Here is a 24,329-nt window from a genome sequence, read left to right on the forward strand (position 1 = left end):
GCCCCCAAGTTAGAAAGTTTGTACACGTCTAGAGATTTTACTCAAAAATTAATTAAAAATAGGTTGACTTATCAATGGTTCAATGTGAGCATTGCATCTTAATTCTTATCCCAAAAAAAGGTTCATCCCCTTCTCTGAGTACAGTGATGAAAGGCAAGAGCTTAGTCCATCCCAAGATAACCTGAAAGAAGGGCTGACCCCCTCTACTCTTTTTACTGTGATGCCATTTTGGGACTTTTTGAATGCCTGGTTGGGAAGTAGAGTTAGCCCCCTGAGGAGGCATTGGTGCCTCCCTCTCCATAGGATTAGCCTCAACTTGCACATGGGTCATATCAAAATCCATAATTTTGGACCCTAAACCTGTACTTGACTTATATATGAGGTTGACTTATATATAATTACTAGGCTTGGGCGGTTTCATTCATTAATTTCTTAATTCGTTATTAATTCGTATTTAAATTAGCTTACGATCCAATATTGAGCCATGCAGGACTACTGTGAGGAGTAATTAAAAATCAAAACAATTTTTCCAATTTATTTCATATTGTTTCGTAATTGGTTCAAAATTGTTTCGAAATTGTTTCGTAATTGTTTCGTAATTATTTCCGTATGTCTGGTGCAAGTTTTATAGTTGTTGTTTGTTTTTTCAGTGATAAAAAATAAATTATCACACCAACAGTCAACAACAGAGGGAGAGGGAAGCTCCAGAAGTTCCCCCTGTCCCATTTGGAGGTTTTTTTAGCATATTGCGCAATTGCGTCCGCCATTAACGAATCGATTCGTAATTATACGAAATTTCGTAAATTTTGAAATTTTTAAAAGGAAAATTTCGGAATTCTTTTAAAAAACGAAACGTGATGGACCCCTAAAAACGAAACGAGTTTAGAAACAAATTTTTCTGTTGTTACCCAGGCTTAATAATTACATATGGTATATTGTACTGCATACTGTACATCTTATATAGTGACAGCGCTTTCACCAAACACCCCTAAATATAAATGCTGATAAATACTGATGTTGTACAAGCCATTGCACATCTGTCAAAGCTCTTGCCTATTCCCCGTTGAGCAATAGGGAAAGCACAACCGTTGTTTTCATAGTTCCAGTGAATCAAGTGGCACACAGAAGGCCAAAAACAGATAGTTACAGATCATCCAAGAATGTGTATGTGAAATGGTTACACTTGGGGAACTCCATTGACGCAATCATGAACTTAATTCATCTGTTGTGCAATGGGCAAATAAATACAACCGTATGCATACAGGAACATGTGCATGTGTATGACACCAATACGTTTCCAGCCACTCAGCCGTTGCTTTTATTACCAGTAGTACAGTTCAGGCTTTCATGATAGTTCTTAACATGAGGCTCATCCAGTTCTCTGACCTGTGAAAACAGAGAGAAATCATTAACCATATGTTCAGGGAAGCTTAGAACTGATATTTTAACTGTTCATTTTTCCATTATGCCACAGTGTTAACTATTTGGCAGCTACAGAGACTGATCTACCTGGTCTGATTTAGGGGTTCATTGTTTCTTCCTTTATCCCCTAAGTTTTGTGCCATTGTTATTATTTCCCAGCTTTTCTCCAGTTTTGAGGCACAAGGTTGCCTACAAAGGTTAAAACATAGATAAAAGTTCGCAATATACAAAGGTTAAAGATCAACTAAACTGTTAAAAAATTAAAACCAGTTCTTGTGGGTTTTTTCGGGCTATATGGCCATGTTCTAGAGGCATTTCTCCTGACGTTTCGCCTGCATCTATGGCAGGCATCCTCAGAGGGTGAGGTCTGGAGCTGGGAAAAAAGGGGGTTTATATATCTGTGGAAAGACCAGGGTGAGACAAAAGGCTACTGTAGGATGGGCTAGGTGTGAATCTTTTCAATTGACCACCTTGATTAGCATACAATGGGCTGACTGTATGCTAATCAAGGTGGTCAATTGAAAAGATTCACACCTAGCCCATCCTACAGTAGCCTTTTGTCTCACCCTGGTCTTTCCACAGATATATAAACCCCCTTTTTTCCCAGCTCCAGACCTCACCCTCTGAGGATGCCTGCCATAGATGCAGGCGAAACGTCAGGAGAAATGCCTCTAGAACATGGCCATATAGCCCGAAAAAACCCACAAGAACTGAGTGATTCCGGCCATGAAAGCCTTCGACAGTACATTGAAATTAAAACCAATTTAAAACATAAACCATTTCAACAACAAGTCAAAGAAGAGGATGTTATACAAGAACTGCTTCTCCCCGCCCCTCCCAAAAATCCCAAATTAATGGCTTGCTGGAATAAACATTTTTTCAGCACCCTTGGGAAGACAGTAAGAGGGTGTCAGTCTGACTTTTGAAAGAAAGGAGCTCCAGAGTTTCCAAGCCCAATATTCTCACTAGATGTGTGGCATTCTGATAGTTGTACTCCAAAAAATAACTTACCAAAGCTTTGTAAAATTGTTAGGTTAGATTAGGATTCCATGGTCCATTTGCAACTTTTCCAAGGTCTGAACTGTTCATCTAGAACAGAGTTTCTCAACCTGGGAGGGGGTCGTGAGGGGGTGTCAGAAGGGTCACCAAAGACCATGAGAAAACACAGTATTTTCTGTTGGTCATGGGAGTTCTGTATGGGAACTATGACCCAATTCTACTGTTGGTGGGTTTCAAAATGCTCTTTTATTGTAGGTGAATTATAAATCCCAGGAACTACAACTCCCAAATGTAAAGGTCTATTTTCCCAAACTCCACTAGTGTTCAAATTTCAGCATATTGAGTATTTGTAACAAGTTTGGTCCAGATCCATCACTGTTTGAGTCCACAGTGCTCTCTGGATATAGATGAACTACAACTCCAAAACTCAAGGTCAATGCCCACCAAACCCTTCCAGTATTTTCTGTTGGTCAGGAGAGTTCTGTGTGCCAAGTTTGGTTCAATTCCATTGTTGTTGGAGTTCAGAATGCTCTTTTATTGCAGATTAATGATAAATCCCACCAACTACAACTCCCAAATGACAAAATCAATCCCTACCCCCAATCCCACCAGTATTCAAATTTGGACATATCGGGTATTTGTGCCAAATTTCATCCAGTGGATGAAAATACATATTGCATATAAGATTTTTACATTACACTTCATAACAGTAGCAAAATTACAGTTATGAAGTAGCAACAAAAATAATTTTATGGCTGGGGTTCCCGACAACATGAGGAACTATATTAAGGGGTCATGGCACCAGGAACGTTGAGAAACACTACTCTTAAATCTTTTTTACTTGTGACCCCTTTTTGCCTGAGAAATTTTTATGTGACCCTATTATATAAAATACGTATCTGCGATTAATACCTGAAGGCAAATCAGGGCTAATGAGTATAGCACATTGCACTGCTCAAACAAGAAATCTGGATAACAGATGCAATAAAAAATAATAACCACATTTGGACAGCTTGCACCATCTTTTACTGTCTTTGACTCATTTGACATTCACTTAATTTAAACACTAGCAATCCACTGAAAATACCTCTTGAGTTGTTGCACCTTTTGAGCCACTGACCATCGAATAGATCCCCTTTGCCCACCCTCTCTCACTCTGTGGCAGGATTGATTTAATTATTCTATAACTATTCCTACAAACTGGTACCTCTGCCTTGGAATAATTCTGGCAAAAGCTGTTGCACAACATTTTCTGGCAGTTTTACTCCATTGTCAAAGAGGCCTGGTACAATCCGGCAGAATATTTAACCTAAAACTTCCCTTTCTGCTCAAGCCAATTACTGCTTGTTCCGCCCTCATTGACTAATGAGAATAATTGATCCTTGTCCTCTTTATAACATTCCTTTATGCTTCCGGTGATCGCTGTCCCTCATGTTCTTCTTCCAAACTTGGCAGGAGATGCCAAGTTATCTTAACCTTTCCTCCTGGATCCCAGTCCTTGCCAAGAGAATTTCATGCTCTCCTCCGTTGTCCTCGTCTAAATTCCCCCAACATTTGTCCATTCATTGTTTGGGCTGTTTCTGTTTTGTTATGTTTTGGTTCCTTTCTGCATAAAAAAAGAAGCTTGGAGCTCAGAACGAATGACGGCAAGCTACTCCTGTTAAGCTTTAACCAATGGCAAGCAGAGCGTAATAATTTCTTCAGCAAACCTGACTGACCTCTTCTAATGACAAAAGCAAGATGTACTCTGCAATTAAAGTCCAAACACAGCCAAAATATGCTTTTAAAAAAAAATCATTTCCTCCCTAGTTAACATAATATTTTTATGTATCTCCAATCAGAAAATGCTACAGGAAGGTGAAATTGAAAGGATGCCATCATTGGAGACCTCTTTCTTTTCTTTCATTCTTCCTTTCCAACCTGGCTCACCTGCAGGACTTTAAGGATCTTGGGTTTTGCTCCTACGGCAGGACAAGTTGTCCTTCAGCGCTTGGTATTCCCCTCCGCCCTTTTTTTTCTCTTTGTTTTACCCAGACTTCCTTCCGACTCATTTCCTTCGGCCTTTTCCACATCAGCGAAATTTTCTAAATACTTTCCACCATTGCTAACATTTGTTTGGCACTCAGAGTGCTGAAAGATTTACAGCCTGAGCCTGAGCTTAAACATGTTTATTCGGAGATATTAACCACACACACAAAAAACCCTATTCAACAAGGTTCATTTTTTAGTTCTTTGGGGACTTTCTAAACTAGCCATATGTCCTCTTTTATAAGGGGCAGACCCTGCCCCCAGAAATAGTCTTCTATTTTAAAGTACAGTAGAGTCTCACTTATCCAACATAAACAGGCCGGCAGAACGTTGGAAACGTGAAAATATTGGATAATAAGGAGGGATTAAAGAAAAGAATATTAAATGTTAATTTATGTTATGATTTTCCAAATTAAGCACCCAAACATCAAGTTTTACAGCAAATCAACAGAAAAAGCACTTCAATACATAGTAACATTATGTAGTAATTACTGTATTTACTAATTAAGCACCAAAACATGGCAATGTATCAAAACAGCTGTGGATCTGGGCAGGAAGCAGGCTGTGTTGGATAATACAGACCATTGGATGAGCAAAGGTTGGATAAGTGAGACTACTAAAGATAAGATCCAAATATGTTGTTTTCAATCCAAATATTGTTAAAGAACCAAAAGGAGGGAAACAAGAGTGTGATGTTGCCAATCCAGAATCAATGTGCAGTTTGCAGAGGGCACTTCCAGACAGTGCCAAAATGTGGGTTTTAAATGGAAGACAAAAAATCCCAGGACCTGACTGCAGGTTCCCACACAAACCTGATAGTCCTGGAATTGGGTCTCCTGCTGTCCTCACAGGCTTCCTCTGTGTCTGAACAAGGTGGACAAATACTCAATATGCCCAAATGTGAACACTAGTGGAGTTTGGGGGAAATAGACCTTGATATTTTGAAGTTGAAGTTGTTGGGATTTATAGTTTATCTACAATCAAAGAGCATTTTGAACCCCACCAATGATAGTATTGGGCCAAACTTCCCACACAAAACCCCCATGGCCAACAGAAAATACTATGTTTTCTGATAGTCTTTGCTGACCCCTCTGACATCCCCCCTTGCAACCCTCCCAACCCAAGGGTCCTGACCCCCAGGTTGAGAAATGCTGGGTTAGTGATTCTAGCCATTTTTTGCAACTTCTGCAGGTTGCTTGACACCTGCCTATCCTCAGACCACCACACATCTTCCAGTTCAATGCTATTTATTTATTTTAAACAGAAATCAGCAAAAACTCAGCTTTAAGTTTCTGGCTTCTGCAATTCTACACAAGTTGCTCAATTTGGCTACAATGCTGCAGAATTGTCAAGAGAAGGCAAGGTGTCAAAGCTGCTCCATCCTTGGGGCCCTATTTATTTGAGATCCAGCCAGAATAAGTTCCTCTTGGACTATAACTCCCAGAATTCTCGAAATAGCTGGCTCGGAATTCTGGCAACAGAAATCAAAAAAGGTACCTTTCCAAGTTCTGGTGCTAGGCTTGCTCTTTTTTTATATACTGATTCAATGCTTTGTTTTCCCCTTCTCTTGGCACACACCAGTCCAGATAGAACACCGAAAGCCAAATGAAGTGGGATTTGGGATATTAGAGATTAGGGATATCCTGTAGTTTAAATGAAAGAAATAAAATTAATTGCCACTACAAGTTGAGGCAGCAACTGAGACTAGAGTGACGAGGGGAAGATAACATATTCATGGTTAGCCATTTTGGCCATACAGCACAATACAACAAAATCAAAAATCCATGTCTTATCTTTACTGGCCAAGCAAACTGCAGAAAATAAATCATGCAAGCTTCACTGGCTTTTTCATGAGTCAGAAAATATTTAAATTCATACAGGAAAAGAAAAGTGATGATGTTATAGTCAATGACCTACATTTTTGTCTCAGATGTCATCTCTCTTGTTGGTAAAGATAGTCCAGAGGGATATCAATGCAGGGAGAGGTCACTCCTTATCTTGGCCATAAAGGGACCAGGGAGAAAATGCAAAAAAAAGATAAATAATAAATTTCAACTCCATTAACAACAGAAAAATATCTACCTTTGAGATTGAGGTAATCCCTTATGTTGATCTAATTGCCCATTTTTAGACAGAGACTATTGAATTTCCCAAGAAGACTCTGTACTTTTACATCTGGAAAACTTTTAAGTGCTGTGATGTATAGAAAAGTGAAGTGGCTTGGCCTTTGAAGATGAAAATTGGATTCCTCACTTAGCTATGGAAAGGTACTAGGTGGCCATTGGTAAGTCACCTTCTCTCAGTCCCAGAAAACATTATGATAGGGTTGCCCTAGGATCACCAAACCTCAGAAACAACTTGGAGACATGCATCAACAACAGGGGAAATTCACCAATCATAAGACTGCATTACACGATGGGCTGCAAGCATCCTAAGATACTTGCAGCACAACTGGTCAATGCAGCTCCACATTGCCCATCACACAACACAAGCTGATTTCCAGCAGGGCTCCATCAATGAGCTGGGGTGCAAGCATCCTAGGACGCTTGATCCAGAACATGGGAAGCCTCCCATGTTCCATAAGGAATCCAGGGGTCCAGTGTGTAGGGAAGCCACACAGCTCACATGTGATGGGGAAGCGCCACTGCCAACTAGATGTCTTCCAATCCAGAAATCAAATTCAGGGGTAATTATCTTGTCCTATGACATCTTCCAGTTAAAACTGAAATGTTACTATTTCCTCTTCAGCGGAAAACTTAACATGTACCTCTGTGATAATTATTATTTTCCCTTCCATGAAGAAATACCAATTTTACAGCAAGAATGACAGGAAAAAGATTTTTCACTTTCACAGGGGACCTCTGCCCCTAACACCAGTGAATGTGGAGGGCTAGCTGTAATTGCTCTATATCTGATTTTGTATAATACTGTTGTAGTTCAGCAGTTTCAGTAGTCACAACAGCTAACTCACTGATGTGTTAGACTCCGAAGGGATTGTGGGCTTTCCTGGGATTCAAAGTGATAAAGAACAAGAAAAAACAATTGCCTCAGATAGTGATACAGGCCAAGAGAATGCAATTGCCTCTGACCTTCAAGGCCAGTCACAGGAGACAGAAACAACATCCCTAGATAAGGGCTCGAGTGAAGACGAATTGGCAGAAAACTCATGGGACAACACCTGGCAATATGGAACTAAGCAAAGAATTAAATTTGCAAATTAGGACAGATAGTCACCTCTGTAGATCAACAAGGCTTCATGGGAAACAGATAAAATCCATGGAAGATGTCATGACTTCATGTCTGTTTATAATTAGCCTATGTGAACCCATATTCAGTTCAGGCAACATGACGTTTGAGTGAGAAGCTAGGCCTGAATTCCCTGGTTCTTGTTTCAAGTCAAGCCTTGGTTTTGGATTTACATGATTTGGAAGTTTTCATGCTCTTATTTCTGTATTCCTGTTCCAGTTTCCAGTATTTAATAGAGAGACAAACACACTATGCCAATCATCATACTATATTATAACTTCTTATATCCTTATGGCACCTGTCCCTAAACTGCAAATCTATAGAACAATTAAAATGAAATTATAGTGCTAAAAATGTGTAGTATGAAATGGCCATAAATCGCAACTAACCCTAGTAATCTTATGAGGATTACTCCAAGTGTAGTCAGCAAGTAAAGTCCAAGTAAATAGTTGAATACCCCATTTTTTAATCTCATCCAATTACTATAACTTTTCACATGGAGATTCATTTCTTGTAACAAGATACTGCTAATTTGCAAAGTGTAATAGAGAAAACTAGACCTCCCATTTGCTTGATCTTATACAATTTCTGTTATAGAATAGAAAAGCAGAACAATAAAACAGAAAAGCAAAATATTAGAGAATGCTGCCTGGATGGCTACAATAGGAATTGTGCTTCAAATGTAGTCCAACTTAACACAAAGGCTACGTTATTGTTTTGACAGAAATCAAGACTGTGGGCCAGAGGTTGCAAAAGAAAACATGTTTTTCAAATCCCAATTTTAATTAGTTTTGGGGTTTGGACAGTGAGCAAAGGGCAACCAAGATTCAGGGTGGAGGGAGGTGGGTTTAGAATCACCTTTACCACATGTTGGTTTTTTTTAAGTTTGTCCATGACTGTCATTGCCTTGAAAAACAGAACTATGTTTAATTTGTTTCTAAATAGTGGTTTATATTAAAAAATCAAACAAATATCAAGGTTGGGATTAGAATTTTCATAATCGAAATGGAAAGCCTGTGCAGTATAATAGTTTGAGTGTGGGGATATAACTCTGGAGGCCAAGGTTTAATCCCCCTTCAGTCATGGAAATCTAATGAGTGACCTTGCCAAGTCTCAACCTCAGAGAAAGACAAATGCAAGCCCCCCCCCTGAACAAATTTTAGTAAGCAGATGCAGAGGATCTTGTTTTTACAGATATATTTACTTTTTATATTACATTTTAAATATTGAATGGTTTTTATAATTGTTTTAACTGTATTTTGATATTTATTATGTCATCAAATCTCTGCCGACAGTGAACTGCCTCTGGCTGAGAAAGGCAATATACAAATGTGGTAAATAAATAAATAAATAAATAAATATTCAATGCCTTAAACACATACAATTCCAATAACATAAAAATTAAAATTAAATTAAAATTAGTACAGCTTAAGCATTTTAAAAACATTTCATTCCATATTAAAATCATTTTAATGTATTGTCGAAGGCTTTCATGGCCGGGATCACTGGGTTGTTGTAGGTTTTTCCGGGCTATATGGCCATGTTCTGGAGGCAATTTTAGTTTTTATAGTTGGACCTCCATATTCGCAGGCTGTGTATCAGTGGAGCCAACCAACCAGCTCAAAAATATAATATTCCAAAAAGCAAAATGCCATGCCGAGCATTAAATTGTAGAAACCATCCTCTAATCTCCCAGCTTTTCACAGTTCCTCGGCCCTGAGTTATTTGCCATATTATAAGCTGCTTTTACTATGCAATTGTATATAGAGATACTTGAGCAATAACAAATTTTGGTATCCAAGCCCTAGTAGATCCGAAGGGTCCATCCACTGTATGCTACTTTTCCACCCAATCAAAAAGACAATTTGCAGATATTCTGTCTGTCCTCCTTTTAATATGACAAGTATGTGTGTAAATAAAAAAAAGATAGACACGTTAGTGAGAAACAGGAGGCTTACAAGCAAAAGCTGATGTCATCTCAGTAACATCATCCTGTAAACCTCTATGAATGAGGCAAGGCGAATGCAAGATTGAAAGCCTCATCTGGAAGTACCCGCTGTTGCTAAGTACTTCTTAAGCCGTAGTAGTAAATTTTGCTTTCTTATAGAAATACTTGTCCATGATTCTTGGCGTTGCACTTAGGAGAGGATCAGTGTGTACAGGCGACTCCCAAGCATATTGCACGCCAAATCCCAGAAGAGAAAATGTTTCCACGCAAGCAACTGCTGTTGATCCACATAGTGCTTCTGGAAGACATTGTTAGCGGAGTTATTCTAGCACAAAGGCTCATTGTTAAGGCCAATCTTTGGGGAATCCTGCAAACGCTTGACTGTCTCTTAAATCTCCCCTGCTCCTTAAAAAATACTTTTATATGAACAATGTACATCCAACAAAAGATTTCATTTCCTCTTTTTTACATAGACTGCAACATCTTTAAAACAAATCCTCCACCCCCTTTACCAACCTCATTAGCCCCAGTTTTATTGCATTTTTATTCTAAGGAGTTCATGGCAGAACACGTATTCTCTAATATGACCCTGCTCAAATCTTGAAGTCTCTCGAGAGGCCCTTCTCTTTGGTCCATTGCCCTCGCAAAGCACACTTGGTGGGAATGTGGGACAGGGCCTCCTTTATGGTTGCTCCCAGGCAACTCTGTGTCAAGAGTTTCGACTGGCACCCTCCTTGCTATCTTATTTATTCCAGCAGACCTTTGGGAACTTTGTAAATGGATGAAACAGAACTTATTTAACATGCTAAGTATTTTATTGCTGGTTTTCCTTACTGTATTATTTTTTATCTGTTGTTTTCTTTGATTAATTTTCTTCAATTTTATTTACTTTAAGTAAAATTTTAATTTGTTTAAATTTTTTTTCAAAGTTGAATTTTTTGGCTCTGTGAGTTTTTAACTATGCTTGTTTTAACTGTTGTAAGCAGCCTTAAGTCTTAAACAGGAGAAAAGGCAGGATGATGATGATTTACTGTTACTACTACTGCTACTACTGCTACTACAACTTACAACTATTACTACTACTACTACTACTCCTAATAATAATAATAATAATAATAATAATAATAATACACTTTATTTATATTCTACCCCTCTCCCCTTGGAGACTCAGAGTGGATCACAGCATTTACATACATAGGGAAAACATTCAATGCTTTTACAATCATATACAATGAGAAACACAAACACAAACAAAGGCAGAGGCTTCTCCTTTCATTTCCAGCTTCTGTAGGCACTCATCTCTGGCTCTGGGGAGGCGATTTTCTCCATTTTCAAGCAAAGGAGCCTGCATTGTCACCTCCTGGTTGTGTGGTTGACAAGATTGCTTGAAGCATCTCTTTGCCTTTTCCCACCGATTTATCCACTCACATTAGCATGTTTCCAAACTGTAAGGTTGGCAGGAACTGGAGCTGAAAGATGGAAGCCCACTCCGTCTCGTGGATTTGAAAAGTCAAGCTTCAGGTCACTAGTTCAGCCACCTTCAGGACATGAGTTCAGCAGCACAAGAGTTTAACTCATTGCACCACAGCGGCTCTTTGCACTACCGCAGCTCCTTGTGCCACCATGGCTGCTACTACTACTGCTGCTGCTGCTGCTACTACTGCTACTACTACTACTACACGTTACACATTACCCTGTGAGACAGACTGGTATTATCCTTGCACTCTCAGGGAACTGTAGAAAATTCAATGTAGGGGAAGTTGGTGGACTTGCTGATGGCAGGATGATAAACACACTCTTGATGTTATCACCACTGAGTCAGTAACCTCTAAGAGTTGAACCTGTGAACAGGGCATGCCTTTGCCTCCCTCTGAGGCTGAGAGAGTGCAACTTGCTCAAGGTCACTGACTGTGGGCATGAACCCTGGTCTTCAGAGTTATAGTCCAGATCTCAACTACTACATAATTCTAGCTTCCTAAAGAATAATTTAGATTTTCATGACAAAAACAAATTAATCTATTTAGATTAAGGAATTATTATTATTATTATTATTATTATTATTATTATTATTATTACCTTTATTGATACCCTGCCTTTCTCCCCTTGGGGACTCAAGGTGGGTAACAATTCCACACTTTAGTCCAGGTTGGAAAAGTTCAAGACAAAAGTTAAAAAGAAATTAAATATTACAGTGTAGTAAAAACAGATTAAAATATAATAAATACACTTAAAATAGCCATTAAAACTCGATGTGATTTAGGGAGCTCTTTCTAGCACAAGTTAAAGGAAACTTATAGCTCTGACCTCAAACTGCATCCCTGATCCACTTGGGAAAAGACAACAATTCATTAAACTGCACAGCTTTATTTCAGCAATCATGATATTTCAAAATCAATTCTAAAAGTGGATTTTGTTGTTGTATTGTCTTATCTGCATTTTGACCAGCAAAATAGCCACTCCTGTGAATTTAAAGTAAGCTGAGTCTCATTGTCAGACCTGCTTCACAGGGTTTGTGTTTCCTTCTGGGAAGGAAAGTGGTGGTTTCAGACTCCTCAGATGGTTGTTTATCAGGCTCTAGAATGTGACCACAAATCCTAACTTGCCATTTATCATTATAATTAAATACCGAGAAGGAGCTTCTGGGGCTTAACAGCTGTTCTTCAAAGAAGATAACTTTACAAGTCAAGGCAAAAACATGGCAAACTCAAGACTCCCATTTCCTGGAGCTTCTCAGTATGGAGATTTTGGTGAGTAAACGTCCAAAAAAGAAAACTGAATTAGACATGTAGGCGTGGTTTGTGAAATGCCACCATCAAACATTTTGATGCTGATGGACCACCGACAATGCAAAGAAGTTGAAAGGATCTTTCTACAGATTAATAGGAAGGAAGAAGGAATGTAAATCTCACTTCTTGGCAGAGCAGGGATCAACAATAGAAACAGTGAGACAACAACTTCAGACAGAAGATCCTGGTGAGGACATGGGAGAGAGCCTTCTTGGTGCCTGCTCCTAAACTATACTATACCAATAGAGGCCCAACTGGCTCACCATCTTATTGCAAGCATCAATATTTTTATTTAAACAGGTTTCCAGTACCCCAAACCTCATCCTCAAGCCCAGGTATACATCAACGCCACAAACTTGAAATTCCAGGATTAACTATAACCCTGTCCACCACAGATTGAATGCAGATATCCTCATCAGCCCTGTTACTGTCATGTCTGGGTTACAGAATCAAACATTATAGAATCTTGCTACTTCATCAAACTAGAGAATGAATCCACTTTAAATCCGATTTCTGCCTCCTACAGAATTCTGGGGTTTGTAGTTTAGCGAGGTTCCTTCCCTAAATTACAAACTCCAAAATTCTTCAGGAGGTAGCAACTGGATTTAAAGTGGATTCATTCCCTAGTGTGATGAGGTCCATAGAGTTGGAAGAAACCACAAAGGCCATCCAGTCCAGCCCCCTGCCATGCAGGAACACACAATCAAAGCACTCCTGACAGGTGACCATCCAGCCTTTGTTTAAAAACATCCAGAGAAGGAGACTCCACCAAACTCCAAGGCAGCATATTCCACTGTCAAACAGTTCTTACAATCAGGAAATTCTTCCTAACATTTAAGTGGAATCTCTTTTCCTATAGTTTAAATCCGTTGCTCTACATCTTAGTATTTAGAACAGCAGAAATGAAGCTTGTCTCCTCCTCAATATGACACCATTTCAAATATTTAAACATGGCTATTATGATATCTCTTAACCTTCTCTTCCCAGGCATGTAGCCGGGGAAGCTTGGGGGACTTCAGCCCCCCCCCCCCCCGAAATTCTCATGGTGGACCGCGAGAAGGCCTTACTGGTACATTATTTAAACTGTTATGTTTATTCATATCATGATGCTCAATATATCCCATATGCATGGGGGTATTGGGGTAACGATACAAAAGGTTTGCTAGGGTAGACCCTCTTTCACTCAGACTCAGCCCCCCCAAACCAAACTCAGCCCCCCCCCCCAAAAAAAAAATCCTGGCTACGGGCCTGTCTCTTCCCCAAGGTATTCTTCTTCTCTGTTTTTCAATTTGTTAGCCATCATATCATTGAAACCCTAGAACCCAAAAAGGACCGCAATACCCATGGTCGAAGGAAATGTTGTAAAGGGTCCCAGCAGTTGAGTCTGTGGGTGATCTTTCCCCCAGAAACCCAGTCCTGCACACCTCCACACATGGCCTTTGCCCTGAATCCATAAGTTGCACAAGCATGTCCACACGCACCAAGGGGATCACAAGGCAAATCCCATCATCTCTGGATGTAATATCCTAACAATACCTCTGTGCACCCAATAATAAACTAAACCCTGCATCTATGGAAAGCATCCTCAGAGGTAGTGAGGTGAACATGGCCATATATCCCAGAAAAACCTACAACAACCCATATTCATTGTCTCACCTAGGCTAGCAGGGCTATAGCCATTAGTACTCATCAACCAAAACCTTAACCACATCCCAGAACACCAAACCAGCAAAACTGTGGAAGCTGAAATCACATAACAATCATACAGCAGTTGCTGGATTCATACAGAAATAGCTTCCTTGGAGTTAGATGGGATGGAGAGATTGGGTGTTGGATTAGCATACAGGTGCCTCCAAACCCACAGATGAGCAAAAGCTTCCCTTTTTTGTGTGTGAAAACAATTTGTCCCCCATTGGGAGATTCCATCTAAATATCCACAAATGGGGAAAACAATCAGGGGTTCTTTATCTTGAAAACTCCAGACCAGCAGCAACTGTTTTAGGGACACAGGAAGAGAGGAGGAATTTAAAATAAGCAAGCTAAAATAACCTAACCACAAAGTACAAGCTGGACTCAAGTGTTCCCGAATGCCTTTTGATGGCTGATCAGGGCTTCACAAATAAAGTAGAATTCCAAACATATCTTGTAAGGATCCTTGTCTCTCAAATGATGCATAAATTCTACTGCCAAGAAGGAACTCTAAACTAATTTTAAACACAGAGCCAGAATTAAATAATTTCATAATAATTCTTGTATCATTGCCCTCTCTGGGTGGGACTGTGTACTACTTTACTTACATTGAATCGGGGTGTAGAAATGTTCCTTTTGGGGGACCATCTCGCCTAGGAGTGCCCCTACCCATCCAGTCATCATAATCCTGGCAGGTTCCTGAAAAATATAGTCCCATTTTTTTCCATTTATTTATCTAGCTTCATTTATTTGCTTTCTGCAAAAAATATAATTTAAGAAACACTTGCCAATAAAAAATAATAATAAATTATACAAGTTACGAACAAGATAAATCCTGTAGGTTTGTTCTTAAGTTGAAGTTGTATGTAAGTTGGGACAGAAACTTTTTAAAGTATAACTCCAGCCGAATATATATATCATCATCGTCATAGGCTATCACTCGCAGCCAAGTGTGATTGCCTTCCAAGTGTAGAGTCTTGGCGGTGGGTCCACAGGTGACTATAGAGACCTATTCTGGATCTGCATGTTTTTTCGCAGTGCAGACATTAATTTCCAGATGGAAGACGGTCCCAACAGGAGTTGGCTTGATGTTTCTTCCTCTTGGCACATTTATCCCTTTTCCCCTCCATTTGTGCCTCTTCAGCACTGTTGGTCACAGCTGACCTCCAGTTAGAACGCTTTAGAAAAACTGTTTCCTTGGCTTTAGTCTTATTTTCAAATAGGACTTTGAGCTGTTTTAAAGTGGTTTTAGCTATTTGTTTTTCAAATGTTTTATTGGCTATGCATCACTTAAAGGTCCTGGTGGGTCATGAGGCAACAAATATATGCCAGGAAGGAGGGAGGGAGGGACAAATCAAGTGTTTGGCAAACTACAATTCAAATGATCCTTGAAACCAATGTTAAGTCAGCATCTCTCAACCTAAAGGGGAGGGGAGACAATTCAGAGGACGCCTGAACTATATATGAGCTATACATTATGGAAAGGACATTTTTTAATGGAAGGTATTTCTAAATAAGGTGCAGGATATAAATCGTGCTTGCGGCAACTAAAAAGTGTGGGGAGGGGGGATACGAGAAAGTTCTCCCGCTGACTTTCTGTAATTCACTGTATAAAAGTTTGAATCTGTCCCAAAGTATTTCTCGATACCCTTCTTACGTTTGTGTTCAATGTACTTTTCCCAATGTTAGAACATTTCCCGCTACCTCCCCCCTTGCATTTCCTTTTCATTAATAACTCCTCCACACCGAGGAGTGGATTCTCGGGTGGATTCTTCCTACTAGCCTTCACACTGTATGATTGGATGGACCAAGCATGACTGTGGAAATTAGTCATAGACCATGCATTCTGTGGTAACAGCCACAGTTGTAAATGAAGGACTCGACGTGTAGGCTGCTGCGGAAAATCATAAATCTGCAATTCCAGGAAGATTTCAAAACTTTTCTTTTCTAAGAAGGAATGTTAATTGGCCGACACTTAATAGGCTGTCTCGTGCCCCCTTTTCTTTCTTCTTCGTCACCTTTTGCATCCCCAGACAGTTGGAAATAAACATTTAATAGCGATGCGTCATGGGATGAACATATATTCATGATGTAGCTGGCTGTTTCTTCCATCTAGCTGGGTCTCAGGGGAGTTACAAATAAGGAAAGCTTAACGCAGCTGCTAGGCTTCTTCTTCTGGACTCTCCAGCCAAGATCCCATGCGGAGTGTACATTTACCTTATGAAGATTTATGTAGCAATATTGTGGGGGGTTTTCATGTCAGGAGCGACTTGAGAAACTGCAAGTCACTTCTGGTGTGAGACAATTAGCAGTCTGCAAGGACATTGCCCAGGGGACACTCGGATGTTTTGATGTTTTACCCATCCTTGTGGGAGGCTTCTCTTATGTCCCTGCATGGGGAGCTGGAGCTGACAGAGGGAGCTCATCCATGCTCTCTCTGAATTCAAACCTCCAGCCTGTCGGTCTTCAGTCCTGCCAGCACAAGGATTTAACCCATTAAGCCATCGAGGGCTCCAATGTTGTGTTACCAAATGCAGAACCAAACATGCTCCTACATCTTTATTCAAATTGTGGCATGTAAATCATGCACAACCATGTGCAATGAACAAGCTTCCATTCACAATCCACATGTTTGCACAATGGCACCACATGCAAAACTCCAGAATACTATGGTTATTCCACAATACACAGGTTCAGCTAGTTCCATCAATAGTTGGAGCTTGACTGTGTAAGTCAACAACATGAGTGATGGATATGCCACACAGCCTGTGCTGCACACCCCAAAATAACTGTTGCCACAATTAAAAGTAGGCTCAACAGCCATCCTGGAATGGTGAAACAACATGAGTTGGTTGGTCCTGATGAAGGGGGAACAAACTAAGGGTAAGGGGAAGAGGTGAAAAACAGTATAATAATAATTATAAAGAAATACAATATGTATAAGTGGATAAAAGGGGTGTGATAGAGTTATATGTAGTATAAGCTGTAATGGAAATTTAAAAATAATGACAAGAAATATAATTAAAGATGTTTTTGATTTTTTTTACTGTTAGATTGTATATAATATGACATACTCTTTTGTCTAAGATATTGTAAAAAGAGAGAAGAATGTATGCTTATACATTTTGTTGGACACATTTATAAATAAAATAAAAATAGTAAAAAAATGAAATACTGTGTCCAGTTCTGTGCACCATGATTCAAGAGATTTCTCATTGTACTCTGTAATTATTATTATTTTTATTAAATTTATTATTTTACTCTATTTATTATTGTTATTACATTTATTATTTTACTCTATTTGTTATTATTACATTTATTACTTTACTCTATTTATTATTGTTATTATTACATTTATATTATTTTACTCTTTTGTTATTATTATATTTATTATTTTACTCTATTATTGTTATTATTACATTTATATTATTTTACTCTATTATTATTACATTTATTATTTTACTCTATTATTATTGGAAGGATACATAAACACATTTACATTGAAGAAGGTTAGAATAATGGTTTAATCAGAGTTGGACAGTCATATCTTAAATTACAGTTTTATGTAAATATTCAAAATTATTTATCCAACTGATGCCTCAATTAATGTAATTTATTAATATCTATTTTTATTTTGAAATTTACCAGTAGCTGCTGCATTTCCCACCCTTGGCTTATACTAGAGTCAGTACGTTTTCCCAATTTTTGTGGTAAAATTAGGTGCCTTGGCTTATATTTAGGTCGGCTTATACTTGACTATATACTCAACTTGGAAAGAGAAGGTTAAGAGGTGACATAATAGCCATGTTTGAAAAGACATCATATTGAAGGGGGAGACAGCTTGTTTTCTGTTGTACTTTTTTCTGATGATGAAGGAGTGTGACTTGCCCAAAATCACCCAATGGTTTTAGTCTAATCCTAAACTCATTACACTACCTTGCCTCTCAGAAAAAAATGATTATCTAGGTATCTTTGGAAACCAACATTCTCTAGAAATTAAAAATTCAGTGACTCTTTCATATTTGTACATCTTTGCAATGGAGAAGGGTATTCCAGGTGTGGTCTGACCAAGGCAGAATAGAGGGGTAGCATGACTTCCCTGGATCTAGACAGTATACGCCTATTTATGCAGGACAAAATCCCATTGGCTTTTTTAGCCGCCGCATGACATTGTTGGCTCATGTTTAACTTGCTGTCCACAAGGAGTCTAAGATTTTTTTTCACATTCAGGCATGGGCAAACTTTGGCCCTCCAGGTGTTTTGGACTTCAACTCACACAATTCCTAACAGCCGGTAGGCTGTTAGGAATTGTGTGAGTTGAAGTCCAAAACACCTGGAGGGCCAAAGTTTGCCCATGCCTGGTCTAACTGTTCCAATTTGGCAGGGACAGTCCTGATTAATCCCCTTTCATCTCAGGTTTTTAGCTGCTTTCAAAAAGTCCCAGCTTCTTTCTCTCATACCCCTGTTTTTATCAGATGATATTTTATGTTCCAAATAGTGTCACTTTTTCTGGGATATTGCAATCCTTCCAATGGCAACAGAATTCAAATATTTTGTCAATATTCTTGGAATTTTATTGTGAATTTTACATATGCCATAGCACTACATTTCCGTAGTGGTGTAATTGTGTGCTCCCTTGAGGCTAGAGAGTGCGTTGACAGGGACATCTGTATTCTTCTGATCTCCCAAATCAGTCAGGATTTTGCTGAAGAACCAGATGTGACAAATCCCCATTAAATGTGCAAATCCCCATTAAATAAGTTACAAAAAGCTAAAACAAATCCCCTTCTGGGTCTCATTGCCTGGGTCGACAAGACTGTGTCAGACATCAGGATGATTAGTGAGTGGACACAGAGATTCCTAGGAATGCATTCTCTTGGGTTAAAAAAGTAGTTTTTAAAAAAGAAATAATGGTTTTCCCACTTTCAGAAGTGCACGTTTTGACTTCCCCGGGGCTTGGGATCCCATGCTAACCCCTACAAAGAAGTAAAAAATGTATTCCTGATTTTAGATGAGGGGTATGGTGATGTTTTAAATCTCTAAAACCTAGTTAAGTAGCATGACCTTTTTTCCTCCTTTAAAAAAAATAGCAACATGCATCATAGGCTGACGTAATTGGCAGCAGATAAGGTATCAACCTCCCACTGTGTCCTTGGTTTGGCAACAAGGTAAACTGAAATATTTGCTAACTGAAGAAACAATGGTCTTTAATTACTGTAAAGCATTTCCAAGTCCCAGATAATGCCGCTGTGTGTGTGTGCCTTGAAGTCCCCTATCGATTTATGGTAACCCCGTTTCATAGGGTTTTCCTATGCAAGGAATCCTTAGAGGTGGTTTTGCTAGTTCCTTCTGCAACACTTGATATTTATTTATTTAACCTATTTATTTTTATTTATTTATCGTGTCAGTATCAACCAGACAATTGTATTACATTTTTAACAATTTTTTAACAAACAGACAAAACAGAGTTTGCAAACTTGGTAGTTGATTAAATGTCCTTTGGCCAGTATCTGGCCACTTGGAGTGCCTCTGGTGTTGCCGCAAGAAGGTCCCCATTGTGCATGCGGCAGGGCTCAGGTTGCATTGCAGCAGGTGGTCAGTGGTTTGCTCTTCTCCACACTGGCATGTTGTGGATTCCACTTTGTAGCCCCATTTCTTGAGGTTTTACCCTATTTATACCCCACCTTTCTCAACCGCGTAGGGGACTCAAGAAGGTTTACATATATAGGCAATGTTTTAATGCCACATACATAATAAAATAAACATATATATTAAAACAATCATTAAAAGCATATCAAACCTTAAAATACATATTGACTGAATGTCTCCCATCCAAGTACTAACCGAGACTGACCCTGCTTAGCTTCCAAGATTAGCAAGTGTATTTAACATGTTTTGGCATGGTTCTGGTGCCTGTAGTAGATGGTGGTGATGATGATGATGATGATGATGATGATATCATTGGAATTGTTTTTTTTTTTTTGAAAGAAAAAAAAACATTCAGAGGATGACTGTATTTGTTCCAGTGACCTGGCAAGAACATAAAGGAAGCAAAATCTATACATTGTCGAAGGCTTTCATGGCCAGAATCACTGGGTTGTTGTAGGTTTTTTTGGGCTATATGGCCATGTTTCTAGAACATTGTCATATATCCCAAAAAACCTACAACAGCCCAAAATCTATACAATTTGGGATATGGGGTCCTGGATGGTCAAATTCCACTGGATATTGATCACTGAATTGTGCTGGAAGACCTACAAATATCAAGAGAAGTATTGTATTGTTGAAGGCTTTCATGGCCGGAATCACTGGGTTGTTGTAGGTTTTTCCGGGCTATATGGCCATGTTCTGGAGGCAATTTTGTTTTTAGAAATCTGTAGGTCCTATAATGTGACTCTATGATCAATTGTGCAAATAATCAAATTCTCAAAAGTTAAACCTGCAAATGTGAAGAGCTGACTGTACAGTCCAATGCAGCAAGCCCCATCCAGTTCAGTGTAAGTGTATATAAATAAATATAACCTAAAAATTATTGCCAGAATGCATTTATATTAAATGAAATTATTTCGTCCTTGGCTTGTTGTAACCTTATACTGGCACACACATCCTTTCTTGCTGGCACTTCACATAATTGTTCTTGGTAGACAGGGCTTCTAGGAAGTAAAGCAAGAACTAGCAGTTACTAGAATCATATCAGAGCCCAAATTCTCCAAAAATTATTTTTCAGAAACAAACTTTGCATAGAGTTGAGTTTCAACCTGGCAATGATAATTGATCTCTCATCTGCTGTTCACCCTAATGGACTTAAAGTTAATCAATGAAATCTAAATAACTGTACCTACAAACAAAACTTTCCAATGCTTGGAAGGTTACTTGTAAGATAAATCAACATAACATCCCAACATTCAAGAAGAGGCATCCCTTAACTGAGCAGCATTTGACTGATGTGGGATCTCACCAATTATGGACATCTTCAGCTTGTCATTGTATTTCTTCACCTTAAAAGAAAATTTCTAAGATATGTTTAGTTTCACTTATATCACATCTTTAATATTTGTTTTCTATCCTCTCCCTTCAATGAGCTCAAGATGATATACCTAGTTCCCTCTTCTCTACACTGTCTGTAACAACAATCCTGTGAGGTAGGTCATGCTGGGAAAGTGGGCCTGATCCATGATGAATTGCCTGGTTCACTGGAGAATGGTGACTTGAGCCTGGATCTCCCAAATCTTGCTTTAATACTCTAGAGAGTTTTCTAAACTATGTGCCATAACACGTTAGTGTATCGGCTACAGTGTGTAGGTGTGTCATGCAAGCAGAATGACAGTATCAGGACAGTAAATAAAGAGCAATACTCAAAAAACAGGGAAATAATCAGGGCCAGATAACATTTCTCAACAAAGGATTTCCCCAGGCAGAAAGTAGCCAGGCTTTGAAATTGCAAGGCCATTCAATGCTAATCAAGGGAGAGATCCTTCTCCGCTGTGGCCCCTCGGCTTTGGAACTCGCTACCTAGTGAGATTAGGCAAGCCCCTACCCTGGCAGCTTTTAAGAAAGACCTAAAAACTTGGCTCTTCCGATGTGCCTTTGACGAGTGAACATATATTCCATATTTTGTCTGTTCCAACTATAGTTTCTATCCTCATTATGCACTTTCCCCCCGCCCTTAATGAAGGTCTAACCCCATTGTTTGTTCCCTTAGAGCTCCTTCCTCAGAAACACATTCTCCCACTACTTATCTCATCCAGGGTTTAATCCATTTTATCCTAGTGCATTTGGCCTGCCCACTGTGTTCTATTTCTCTATCATATTATTTTGTAACTGTTTATTTTATTTTATTTCATGTATTTATTTTGATGGTATTTTCTGCTTCTTTGTATTTTATTTTGCTGTACTGTAATTTTGGGCTTGGCCTCATGTTAGCCGCCCCAAGTCCCCTTCGGAGAGATGGTGGCAGGGTACAAATAAAGCTGCTTATTATTATTATTATTATTATTATTATTATTATTATTAATCAAGGTGCCCAGTTTCCATATTCACACTTGCCTCAAACAGACAAGAGTTCCCTGGACATTCCACAGATATATACACTTCACTTGCCTAGTTTCCAACAGACCTCACAACCTCTAAGGATGTCTGCCATAGATGTGGGCGAAACATCAGGAGAGAATGCTTCTGGAACATGGCCATACAGCCTGGAAAACTCAAAGCAAACTCAAAGTGATTCTGGCCGTGAAAGTCTTTGACCATAGAATGAGAAGTTTGAATGAATAACCAATAGATCATATATTAAAAATATATAAATCAAAGATTTTGATGAGATGTTAGGTCCCCAGACATTTTGTTATTACAATTTATGTATGTGTCCGTACCTCTTATAAGGGGTTGGTTTAACCTCCATTTTGCTAGTAAAAAGGAATTAACATAAATGATACATATCTAAAAAGTGTGTTGCCAACATGAAATGTTTGGAAAGCTGTGGTCTAACCATTGAACCACCAGAGTACCGCATTAGTAAAGTAAGAGCAATTCCTAAAGGGCAGATGGCATATTTGATCAGCTAAATTCATGCAGTCCAGAATCATGGAGTGAAGCCACATTGCAGAATTATAGCAGTTTGACACCAGCAAGACTCAATGCTCCAGAATTCTGGGATTTGTAGTTTGTTGTGGCACTAGAGTTCTCTGAAAGTGAAGACTAAATATCTCACAAAAATAGCAAAATTCTACAACACTGAGCCATGGCAGTGAAAATGGTGTTGAACTGCTATAATTCTGCAGTGCACTACAGGATGAACTCTAAGAGGCCATTTACACTGCAGAATTATAGCAGCTTGACACCACTTTAATTGTCATGGCTCCATCCTATGAAATCTTGGGGGTTTTAGTTTGTTCTGGCACCAAAGCTCTCTGAAACAGAAGACTAAATATCTCACAAAATTGCAAAATTCTATAGCATTGAGCAATGAGAGTTCAAGAGGTGTCAAACTGCTATAATTCAGCAGTTTGGATACAGCCTAACATGCAGTTTGCCCATACTGTAATTCAGTCTTACTGCCATGCCAACAGAGTGTTCCTATACAGGCAATGATATTTCATTATCTGTCTGTCTGTCTTTCTGTTTTGTGAAGGAAGTAGAAGCAACCAGTCGGGACATTGGTCCATCTAATTCAGGCATGGGCAAACTTTGGCCCTCCAGGTGTTTTGGACTTCAACACCCACAATTCCTAACAGCCTACTAGCTGTTAGGAATTGTGGGAGTTGAAGTCCAAAACACCTGGAGGGCCAAAGTTTGCCCATGCCTGATCTAACTCATCTATGCCAACTCTCCAGGGTTTTGGGAAGGATTAATTCCTAGCCCTGCCAAGAGATCTCTGGCATTCTCTGGTAGTCTCCAGTTTGATCTTGCTTAGCTTTCATTAAAGATAAAGTATGTTCAGGGTAGTAAATTATTATAAAGGACAAGTTCTATTACTTTGAATATGTTGCGTCTGAGATAGGTCACCTCAACCAACACTAACTTCAGGGGAGAACCAAAACCAAATTTGTCATCTGTGAAACCTAGCACACTACTGCTGCAATGCTCACTGAAGGCAATTGGATGATCAACAAGATTAGAGCCTGATAAATAAGTTGCATAAACTCCCCACAGTCACCAAGGATAAATAAAATGTTCCGGTGTTGCTGCCAAAACCTCACTGACAATCAGTCGTCAGCTGTCTGCACTATGTAAATAAGTCTTTTCTTCAAACCATGCATGTAACAGAACTTCAACTCTGATTGACCAACGACAAGATATTAAAAGGGCCAATTCTTGATGAATCTGACACCAATTGTGGCTTGTGAGTGTGTCTGAAGAAACACTATTTTGAAGATATAAATGAGCCAAGATCTTGGTGCTATTTACCCAAACTTCACAGAAAATGAAGCATGTCACCCTGACCAGAGCTTGGTAAAGTCCATCAAGTGGTTGAAACCCCAGTGGCATTCACATATCGGTAGCATGAAAAGAAATACTGATAGATGCCCTTTGCCCTACCCCAATTTACGGTGAGACAAGCTCAGGACACCTGTTTTTGCTGGCTTTTCAGGATCAGTATTAATTCAGCTCCAAATTATATTTTAATACAATGGAATCTTTCTCAGGTTTGTTTTGTTTTTTTCAAGGAGACTACATTTGTCTCTTTCCGCTTCGAAAGCATAATGCTTCTG

General features: G+C 39.0%; 1 long non-coding RNA gene across 1 annotated transcript; it reads right to left on the reverse strand.

Annotated features, from left to right (window-relative positions):
* Window positions 1–1,290: 1,290 nt before the first annotated feature.
* LOC132761808 (uncharacterized) lies at window positions 1,291–6,447 on the reverse strand. Its single transcript, XR_010909109.1, has 3 exons — window positions 6,367–6,447; window positions 5,947–6,092; window positions 1,291–1,386 (listed from the first exon to the last, which is right to left on the reverse strand). It is a non-coding gene; the product is annotated as an uncharacterized lncRNA (long non-coding RNA).
* Between the last annotated feature and the right edge of the window lie 17,882 nt (window positions 6,448–24,329).

This window comes from Anolis sagrei, chromosome 1 (assembly GCF_037176765.1).
Source record: "Anolis sagrei isolate rAnoSag1 chromosome 1, rAnoSag1.mat, whole genome shotgun sequence".
Classification (NCBI taxonomy): Eukaryota; Metazoa; Chordata; class Lepidosauria; order Squamata; family Dactyloidae; genus Anolis; species Anolis sagrei.